Raw genomic sequence first — 11,223 nt, forward strand, 5'->3', positions numbered from 1 at the left:
ATGTTCCCAGGGCTCTGCTGGTACCGTGATGTGAGCACCTCCCTCTATCTTGTGCTGCTTGCAGGCAGAGAAAATGGAACTGTTTTGCACAAATGCCCATTCAAAACCAAAACACAATAGGAATATTGAAGGTCTGATTTTAAATAGTGAAATTAGGTCATGGTCTGAGGTTCAGAAATCCTTAGCAAGCAGACAGTGAACAGGGCCCGAAGCCAATGCAAGTCAATGGTAGGAAATGGGAACTGAAGCAATATCTGCTGATGGGAAAAGAGAAGTGGCTGTGATGTTTCTCAGAGGGTTTCATCTCCGTGTACTTCCCTTCAAGCACAATATTCCTTGTATCAAGTGGGAAAGAGAGCAGTCAGAGTCAGATGTCTGACTGCTGAGGGCATGGAGGGGACAAGGAAAGGCATTGTGCAGTGATTGATTGAGGTGGCACCTCACGTGTAAGGTATCATCTTCATGAAAATAAGTGAAGGAGGAAAGCAGCCCATCTGCTGTGGTCTGTTCTGCTGGTGGATCCAACCTGCTTCCAACCCAGAGGAGAAAACACAGAAAACCAAAAGATCTGTCCCTTGTGTTGAGTTTTAGGAATACTTTTCATGCAGTGAATGTCTGTGGAGCTCTATGGAAGCGAAACATGTGGGTGCAGCAGGCTGGCAGCGGGTGCACCCGTGTGTATCAGGGTTGGACCTCCTGGACTGCCTCCCTCTAATGACGTGTTGTGGGTTTGCTTTAGAGCAGCCAGGTTGAGTGCAGGGCAGTGTTTGTGTACCTGCCTCCTTGTATTTACACACAGACCAAGCACACAAGTACACCCCAGCACCACAACAACCCATCTGCAGCGAGCATGCAGGCACCACCAAGGATGTACCCAGGGGAACCCTGAGCTTGGGTTAATTGCTATGTTAACTGCCAAACCAGAGCCTCCCACCTCTTCCTATGGCAGCACTGGGTGACTTACATTGCCCCACATTGTGCACTGAGGCTGCTCTGTAGCACCTCCTCATGTGTACACTCACCCATTTGTGCCCCATCTCACCTTGTGGCAATGAATTTAATGTGGGTGAAGCCAAACCTCACTGGTTAAGGAGGAAAAACCTATTTCTAACCCCAGACCCAGGGTTAGTGCCCACTCCCACCTCAGTGAACACAGCAGCAGTGGGGCAGCTGGGAGCTGCATCTCCATCCCAAACCCCTCCTCAGGATGGAGCCTTCAGCCTCAGAGCTGCAGTTCAGTTCATTGCCTGCCATCACTCATACAGAAACAGCTCCTGCAAGGCTCAGGGCGAGGGCCGACCTGGTGCTCACCCCCGAGCAGCCTGGGAAACGCCGACCACAAACACGCACTGAATGCATCCAAAGCCACAAAGCTGCTGCTTTCTTTTTTCTTTTCTTTTTTTTTTTTTTTTTTCCTTCTTCTTTTTCTTTTTTAGCTCACGAGCTGTGACACTTTTTATAAAGGTCCTTGTAATGTTACAGAGAAGAAGAACCGAAAATTCCTGAGATGCATTTTCTGCAGTGTGAAATATTATCTCCTCCAGGTTTATCTCTCGAAAGCTGCCCTTTGCTGTGCTCTGGTTTGATGTTCAGCTTGAAGGATAATGGCAAACATGAACAAATCTGCTGTATGTACAGGGGAGAAAAGGCTCCTGCCAAGGACACCTCTCCAAAGACCTTTTATTTTAACCCAAACCTCATTTTTTCTTTAAAGTTTTTAACACTTTGAATTGAACTTTCAGTACAGCAGCAGATGTTACTTAACAAACCCCTCTTAAATATTCTCTGTTCTGCAGCAAACTCTATTTTGAGATGACAAATCTGACTTTATAAGAAGCTGGGCAGCTAAATGAGGACCCAGTGCCTTGCTGGGGTGAGCCTGGACTTTCAAGCCCCAGCACCTGCTCTTGTTCCTAGATGTGTCCAGTTCCTGATGTCCTCATTCCCCCAGCGAGCAGCAGAGAAACACAGCCAGGTTCATCCAGCATGGGTTGGGTGGACGAAACTCTCGCTGAAGGCTCGTGCTTGGCACATTTTGGGGGCTGAAATCTGAAATCCAGCTCAGGTTGCCCAAGGTCCCATCCAACCTTTCCTGCTTTTGTTGTGATGATCCAGGCTCAGGAGGAGACCCATAGCTGGCAACATCCCCTGTACCCTCACATCTCATCCAGGTGTGGAGCAATCCAGCAGTCTGCAGTCATCAGCCACCTCCAAGGCCACTGTCCCTGTGGGTCCTTTGGTCATCGTGGATGTGGAGCTGCCATGGGACCCCAAAATCAACCGCCACATCCCTGTAATGAGGGGGTGACCCGGTAGGACCTCACCCTGTGCATCTCCTGGGTATGACCACGTGCTGTAAGGGAAGGGACAATGTTAATACATTGTGTGTTTTTCTAGTTCAACTTTTAAAGGAAAAAAAGAGAGAGGAAGGTAAAAATCATATCAGGATAAAAGGAGACAGCAATGGGGCTGCAGAGAACAGCCCTTGAGTGATGCAAAACACCCTAGAGCACATCAGCAAGCAAGAACTACGAGACAGAATCATACTGGCAAAATGAAGGCGTAGCTTATCTTAGAATCATTAAAGCTGGTCTGTTGGACCTCCACTTATGTAACACGGCTAATATTAACCAGCTGAGTCACCAAAATCATGTCAAAATTTCCTGCGGATATTTCATTAGCTATATATATATATATATTTTTTTTTTTCCTAGTTCATGCAGATATCCCTGAGCCTCTCTGAAAGCAGCTGGTAAGCATGGGCTGCAAGCCAGCCCCACACTGAGCTGTGCTTTGGGATGAGCCCTGCGCTGCTCCAGCTCTCAGTCGCACCGCTGTGCTCTGCTGCTTGGGGCCACTCCCCATCGCTTCCTCCAAACCGATCCTTCTCAGTGCTAAGCTCAACATTTTTGCTCTTCTTAGGTCAGCCAAAAGGCACTACTGCTCCTGGCATGGCGCCTATCAGCCCGGCCCAGCTAAGCTGTGGGGCAGGGAGGGGTGGGAAGGGCTGCACCGCTCTCCAGTGCCATCCCAAACCCAGAGCAGCTCCAACTCCCCTCCCAGCTAAAGGAGCACCATAGCAGAACTGTTATGGGTAATACTTTGCCAGAGAGGCCTAACCCACATCTGGGCCTCCTGCACCTCTAGCTGAGCAGATCCCTGTGGATCAGCAATGGGACAGTGGTTGGTGGGCACAGAGACCTCCACCATGGTGCTGGGCATGGGGATCTCAGAGTGATTCTATGACAGACAGCCCCAAAACCAACACACTCACGAGAGTCACTGAGTAGTGGTAATCAAAGCAAACACACCCCCACCAACGCTTTATGACACTGCAGAACAGCATGAACTCAGCCAGGCAGCCTGGGTTACCTATGGGTTCCTATACCATATGGTTACCTATGGGTGCTCTTCATAATGCAGAGGTGCTGCAGCAGCTCCCTGTACAGGAACAGTATTTTTGCTTTGCCATTTTGCTCAAGACAAAGCAGATGGGCGCATGCTTGCACCTTGGCTTCAATCGTTCACCTTCGCCCCAGCCCCCTCAGCCTGTTTCCTCCCAGCACTGCATGCCCTCATTTACGGGAAGCAATCTGCTCTCCACTGCAGCAGTGCAAGGTCCGTGCAGGGATGGCACTTGACTGCAGGAGCTGTGAGCATGGCTTGCTGCGGCACAGCCTGCTCTGCAGAACAGCAGTGCCAAGAGGGAAGCAGACACACTCCCAAATACCTCTCCAGGGCAAAGCTGCCTGCACTACAAGTCCTGGCAAACAGAAAGAACTACTGTAAGCTGCAGCCCCTCCTGCCCAGGGTAGCACTGTGCCAGGCCCAGGCTAAACCCAGCAGCACTGAGCGCTCCTGGCTCCTGCAGCACAGTGCACGCAGCAGGAATAAGGATCTAAAGCCAAGAGAGTTCCCACATCCCAGCTGTCTGCAGCTTAGTGCTCTCTGCAGCTCTCCAAAAGCTGGCTGTGGCAGTGGGGGTTGGACTCTTCTCCCAGGGAACAGAGATAAGAGGAGAGGGGTTGGCCTCAAATTGGGCCACGGGAGGGTTGGGTGGGGGGGGGGGTGTTGAATGATTTACTCTCCAGAGAGCAGTCAAACATGGGCACGGGCTGTCCATGGAGTGGGGGAGGCGTCATCTCTGGGGGCATTCCAGAGCTGTGGGGATGTGGCACTGGGCATGGTGGGGTGGGCCGGGGGTCTGAGGGGTCTTTTCCAGCTACAGTGATTCTCTGAAACAAAACAATAGGTATCTATCCAGGAGATCCATTTTACCCCCACATTTCCATGCAAAATAAAGAAGAGTCAAGGAGGTCCGATGAATGCAACAGACCAACTACCCCCCAGGCCCCCCCACAGGCTGCTTTGTGTGCCTGGAGATGTGTGTACATTTGGTTCTAAACAGAGTGCAGGCCAGATAAATGACTGGGGAAGGACGTACTTCAACAAATGGATGCTGTATTCTTTTTAACCGTCTGGGTCAGATTTATGTCTGTCGGCCAGAGGACAGTGCTCTCTGAAGCCAAACAAAAGCAGAGCCAATGGCGCACTCCTGGCAGCCAAGGTCACAGTGCTGGGACAGCGAGTTGCTGGGGCACGTTGCAGCAGGGAGATGTGCAGCAGGACGTGAGCAGCTCCCCTCTGAGCAAGGAAACCAAGTGGGCACCCATAGAGCTTGTTGGTGACAGAAAGAAGACAACCTGTTGCAACTCCTACATTTGCACTGCCTCCTGTGCAATGGCCTCTCACACATACAGCACTTGGTAGCCAGCAGCATTCCTCCTGCACTCCCACCATTAAAACACTGTGGAGTCAGTGGGGCTATGAGTTATCCCTACTGATCCTCTGCTCCGGCTGTGCTTTCACCGCACAGAGGATAAGCAGGAAAAAAGCTGCAGGGCATCCCACACAGCTTTTCTTCCCACACAGCTGGGGGGCATCACACAGCTGAGAAGTAACACTGCAAGGAAATATCCCATCAGCTCTATGAAAATGGGCGGAGTTTGGTTTTCAGGCCCACCTGCAGCCCTTGTGGTGACCCAGGGCGGCTTCATGGTCTGGTGCTGCAAGAGGAGGGTGTCATGCTCATGTGCTGCACACCGGCACTGCACAACATGGGCCACTTCTATCTGCACCGTGTATGTGATGTAAACCAAAGCTCTTTAAGAGACTGACAAGGCTCTGTGTGCAGAGGGACCTCCCACAGCCACTCGTTATCGCAGCCTCATCACACACCGTGCATCATTAACCACTGTGCTCCTTCAGAGGAAGATGCTGCGACTGCTGCACGTGAAGTGTCAGCTATTTTATACAGCGTTGTTTATCTCAGAAGAAAAGCTGTGCAGCCTGGGACAGTCACTGCCATGTTTATCGACCTCCTCAAGGCTTTTGGCTCTGCTTTGTGTTTAGAGAAATGAGGAAAACCCCTCAGGATGCAGAAACGTGCATTGCAGCGGCACTGCCTGTGACTCATGCCTCCCCTTCTTGCTTCTCGTGGGTCTGAACTCCAAGGGTCAGATGGATAAGGCAATCCTTCTCCTTATCTAATCTCTTCCCTACTGCATTATCTCAACACAACGGTTTGCTTCTTTGCAGTGGGCCAGCTGTATGGCAACAACAGCCCTGCATGGCACCAACACAGCTGCATGGCAACAATAGGGTTAAACCAAGGCTGTCTGCACCGGGGAAGGATCATACAGGAGAACTTTGATCCATGGAAATAAGGTACATGAAACCAAAGTTGTCCACCTGTGTTTCTTTGCATAGTTTGCAGTTATGGAATCAGCTGTGGAGTTGTCCCTATGTTCACCCTCCTCCCCATCAGCAGCTGCACAGAACGGCATCCAGGCAGGTGTGAGTCACCCCAGAGGAGGAGAATCATCACACCCTGCCAATGAAAGGAGTTAAACCAAAACATTACGTTCTGATAGAAACATGCATGCGACAAGTAAATGCTCCTGCGCATGCACCAAGAGCAGGCAGCTAATTGCAAAGCACGAGAAGCAGTTATTACTGTGCTGCACGCCTGGCAGGGCTGGGCAGTGAACCTGCAGCAGGGCCGCTCCAAAGGCCGTGTCCTCATCACACAGAGCACTGCACAGTGCAGCAGTCCCCGTGCAAGCTCACACTGCCGGCAGCATCAATGGGCACAGTGCGACCTCCCTCAGCACAGCCACAAGCCGTTGGCTTTATTGCCCTCTGGAGATCATTAACTCCATACCCAGAATTTCCAGGCGTGCAGACAGGAGCTGAGCAGAAACAGAGGGAAAAGCACAGATTCAGAGTCGCTACCACTTGGGACCTCCCCATCTGCACACACTGCCAGCAGACCAGGCAGAGACTGGAGCCAACAGCCCAACACTGGTGGCATCCTGGTGGGATGGGACTTCTCATTCAGACTGCACTGATTTATGAGAATCGTACAGAAGAACCTTTTCCCGTAGAGGGGTGGCAGAACTGGTTCTGCAGACACTCCTCATACTCACTTGCTGACGGAAAGGAAGATATTTATAGCAAGAGAGTTCAGCTTAAGTCGCAGGTTGATTACTTGCACACCAGCTGAAGACCATTTTCATTGTGTAAGCAGCACACAACCTCATTAAGTTGGGTTCCCATTAATTGCCTCACCTGCAGAGCCACCGCCTCCTTCTGCAGTGCCAGCAGCTGCAGGGTGGTTCTGCATCACTGATGGCAAATGAGTGGCCCCAGGTGAGAAGGAGCCCACCACTCCCTGCAGGCTTCCATGGCAGAGCCGATGCTGAGAGCATTAAGGAGAACAGACATACAACCTTCCCATGCTGAGTCTGGCAGGATGGGGCTGTGCTTGGCAGGCATCCCCAGCTGCTGGGGAGCGATAAGCACAGCTGCCATGGCAGCTCCTTCCCCACAGCAGCTCTGGATGAGACAGGAAGGGTGGGACAGTGTGAGCCCAGGGCATGTGACAAACAGGAGGCTGAGGCTGCGGTGATGCTGAAGAAGCACTGAAGGAAACGAAGCCCCGTAGAGCACCCTGGCACAGCAATGGGTGGCACAGAACCCAAAACAGTTGTGGTTCTCATGTTTTTCTGTCTCTCTCCAGCAATTCTGCAGCCCATGCAGAAGCTCTGTGCAGTTCACCATAGAGATGAATTCATTCTCGAGCCCCATGAATGCAGCTGTTTCTGTGCAGGAACACCAGGAAATGTGGCACAGCCTGAGGCTGCTGTTGGGGCTGAGTTTGGCTTTCAGAACAAGGAATGAGTAGAAACAGAATGGAGCTGTGCAGGGCTTCCTGCACAGGGATGACAGAGGGAGGTTTGGGCCCCAGGGGAAGGCAGACACCACAGGCACAAGGCTGGCAGCAGCTCATTGCCCTGCGCCTGCCAAACAGCACAGCCACTGTGTGCAGCAGCTGCTGGGATTGACGGGGGCAGAGGAAGGTTCTGTCGAGAAGCACCGACAGCCACAAACTGCAAAGGAGGCGAGAAGAGAAAAAGGAGCCCAGCAGGGAACCGTGCACCCTACAGGTGATCAAAGCACAGCTCTGCCCATGGCTGTGCTCTGAGGATGCCTTCAGCTGTCGGAGCATCCTCCATCCTGCTGCCCCGAGTCTCAGCCGTCAGTCTCTACACCACAGACAACACACACTGCCCGATAACAACACAGCTGCAGCTCTCCTGCCTCTGCACGGGCAGTTTCCACCTGCAAAGAGCTCGGAGTAGGGCAAGACGAGATCTGTGCGTGCCCCGACACTGCTTCGCTTGCGGGGAGGCCCCTTTCCACCCGGGGAAGGAGAGCAGCAACAGCCCCTGAGCATCGCAGCGCTGATGAACCCGGCCCACAGCGGCCCTGCTCCGCGCTGGGTACCACCGCCCTCTGCAGTCCCCAGGGGAAGGCGCAGCTCTTCCGCCTCTCGTCAGCCCCCGCCTCCATCCCAGCGGGCTGCTCCGGGCTCCCTTTGATGTCAGTGGAGGCTGAGCCTATTTTGCAGCCCATCCCTCCGGCCCCGTGCGCAGAGCGGGGCGATGCTCCGGGTACCGGGAGCTGATGCGGCAGCAGCACCGCGGCCCGGACGTGCCAGTTGTGCTGCTGAGCAAATTAACGTTGCTGCTTGAAAAGCTTTTATTAGTAAAGCAAGCAGTGCACATAGAATTACATAATTTCCCGTTTGATGCTATAAGCAGAAACAGAGTTTTGCTTCAGGTTTGTGTTATCACAAATGCTGAAGCAGTTGCTCTGTAGCATTAATCACAAGAGCAGAACTGTCTGCGGCTTTGCAAAGCACAGAGCAGGAGATGAGCCAAGGGCTCTGGCAGCCAGAGGTGCTTCTGACTCAGCTCAGAGGGTGAGGGAGCCTCAATGCTGCATCCCCAGCCCTGCCAGGCACTGGGCGAGCTCTGACGACACCGAAAATCAGTTATGAGGGCCATAAAGGCTCGATCCAAGAGGAGAGCAGATCTCGGGGAGAGCTGGAGCTGAGAGCTCATATATCCATGGCTTGGCTGCCACCTGCTCTTGGCACCATGTGATTTCCAGAGCCTGACAAGCTGAGCTAAACGCATCCAACTTTCAGTTTTGAGAAAGCTGCTGCAGTTTTCCCAGAGGTGAATTTGCAGCCTTATCTCCAGAGCTTCAGTGGGGTCAAGGAGCAGCGCTTTGATGCAGGGCCATGAGAGCTCAGCTGCAAACCCACACAGTGAGGCCGACAGCTCAGCTCTGAGCACCAAAACCCCCAATGTCATACAGATGCAAGACACCACAAACAAGTCTCTACTGCACCTTATTGTCTTCCCTGCATGAGGTGAGCAGCACACTCTGCTGTTTCGCCTCTCAGCCCCACAGCCAGCATTCCCCAAGTGCTCTGAAGACAGGATGGATCACTCCATCAGCTCATCTATGGTATTCATCAACAGAACACTCATAGTGCAACTCCAGAGCTTGCTTCACAGCCTTGTTTCTTGAGCTGAGGGCAAAGAGTTGAGAAAATCCCACTGCCTTGTTTGTGCCCAACCTCATTTTCAGATGGTGTCAACAAGCTCTTTGTCCAAACCTCAACTCTCTGCAAGCTCTGCTCTGTGCATCCTGTGCATCTGAAGAGCAACTCTGGGAGCACTGATGGCATTGAGCCATCATTGAGCATCAGCCATCCCTGTCCTATTGTCTGGGTCCCCTGACTGCGTCCTGTGCAATGGCTGTTTGCTGAATGGGGCTTTTCCTCCCCATAAGGAGAGCTGGCAGAGGCACAGCTGGATTTCAGCTGCCGAGGGCAAAGGTGCAGAGTGGGGCTTTCAACTCTGGCACTTCTGGGAAACCCTGATGCCATGGGTTCATCTGAGTTCTCCCATTGGCACCTCTGTCTCCCCAACACCCAGGGGTGCATTGGCCCCTGAGATTTCAGCTCACCTCTGGATTTAAGGAGAAGACCACAGAAAGAGAAGGAACTCATGGCCACCAGTCTTAAAACATTTGTGCTGAGCTCCTGGTCTGGCCTCAGCCTGCCCCATCTCCTCAGCACAGCCCTCCCTGCTCACACTGCTCCGCTGCTCTCTTCTAACAAAGCCCATTTTCTCCTTTTTTCCAGCCTCCGGCTCTGCCACCACCAGCCACTATTCACACTTGATGTGATGTAGAACGAAGGGAAAATACAGTTTTGGTTAATTACAATCTGCATCAATCAGTTTATATCCAGAGACTTCACAGAATCTGGCTTCCCAAATGCTGATCCCTTTCTGGGAGAGCCGTGCTGTGCCGGGGAAGGGGCTGTCTGTGAGGCACCGGTTCCCTTCTGCCTCTCTTTGCTGTATCAGAAAGTAGCTATGAGAGCAATAGCCAGGCGGAGGCAAGCAGCAGGGATTGGAGAAAACAGCTCAGATAACTGAAGCTGGAAGAAGGGGAAAGGAAAAAAAGGGGGAAAAGGAAAAGGAGTCCTTCGGTGCAGTTATGCGGGGTACACGAGTGCGGGTGGGATAGACCCGATCCCAAAGAAGCCGTTATTTCCCTTCAGACCCGCACCTGCCCACGGCGGTCAGCGCTGCAGCAGCGCCCGGACAGACCGCAGACCACACCGGGGCACCCCGCGGCCGTCCCGGTACCGGGGCTCGGTCAGAACCCCTCCACGCATCCCCGGCCGGGGCAGCCCCCGTCCCGCTCCCCCATTCCCATCCCCATCCCCCGCTTACCTGCCCTCCTCTGCGGGCTGCGTGTGCCGCCTGCCTCGGCCCCGCTGCGGGGACATCGCCCGCTCTCTCCCTTTCGCTTTCCCTTTCCCTCTCCGCAGCGGAGGAGGAGCGCCCCGGCCCCACCCGCCAGGGGCTGCGGGGGGAGTTCGGCCCCCGACCCACGAGGAGCAGGGGGAGCCCGAGGGGCGCTGCTCACAGCGAATGAAAGCGATGGAGGGAAGGGTCAGCAGCATTAAGAGGTTAAAGATCTCGCATCAGAGGTGCGAGAGGGGCAGAGAAACTTCCCCTGCAGCTGTAGACACTCATCTCTAAAACCCCCAGTGGCTTAGAAGAAAGATGCTTTTCCCCCTCTTGTAAACGTTTATTTCTACAAACAGAAGTCTAAGAAACGAAGCAACAACCCACGGTAGGGGCTGACAGAGGCAGCAAGGATTTCATGTTCTTAAATAATTTGCTTTTTCCTCATTTCCTTTTACAGTTTTTGTTTGAGATGGATCAGAATGCGCAGGGGAGGGCCCGGTGCTGCAGCAGATGAGGATCAGCAGTGACTGCACAGCTGCTACAACCAGGCACAGCCCAGTGATGTGCATCGAGGGGTGGGCAGAACCGCTGCTGTATGGATGCACACAACAACCCCAACTCAAATGATCCAATATACAAACAGCATTGGGCTGTTAAACGCTGAAACTCCTCAGACATCCAGCAGAAAGATGCCCCATTGAGCTAGGATTTAACCAGCTGGAAGCCATTTAATTAAAGGAGGAAGGCTGGTACTTGGTCAAGATCCAACTTAGCTCTCCTCCAGTGTTTCATAGGGTTCCAGAATCAAGTTCCATGTTCTACAGGGACCACGGGAAATGAGCTGTTACTTAAACACCAGTTCTTCACCTTGCTCTGTCTCCAGCTCCTTGGAGGATTCCAAGCCACAGATCATCCTGCAGCCAAGCAGCCCATCAGCAGCCCAGCAAGTTCCAGGTGCCCCATGGTGTCACCTCACTGATTGCCTGTTGTCACACTGAACTCGTGGCTGGGAGGAAATAAAGTTGGCGGAGTGGCTCAGGTT

General features: G+C 52.9%; 1 long non-coding RNA gene across 1 annotated transcript; it reads right to left on the reverse strand.

The window, feature by feature from the left end:
* Positions 1–1,380: 1,380 nt before the first annotated feature.
* Positions 1,381–10,235, reverse strand: LOC107320083 (uncharacterized). The gene is made up of 2 exons (XR_014935407.1): positions 10,161–10,235; positions 1,381–2,353 (listed from the first exon to the last, which is right to left on the reverse strand). It is a non-coding gene; the product is annotated as an uncharacterized LOC107320083 (long non-coding RNA).
* Between the last annotated feature and the right edge of the window lie 988 nt (positions 10,236–11,223).

The sequence above is a fragment of the Coturnix japonica genome, chromosome 18 (genome assembly GCF_054131305.1).
Source record: "Coturnix japonica strain WE chromosome 18, WE-NBRP24, whole genome shotgun sequence".
NCBI classification, from domain to species: domain Eukaryota; kingdom Metazoa; phylum Chordata; class Aves; order Galliformes; family Phasianidae; genus Coturnix; species Coturnix japonica.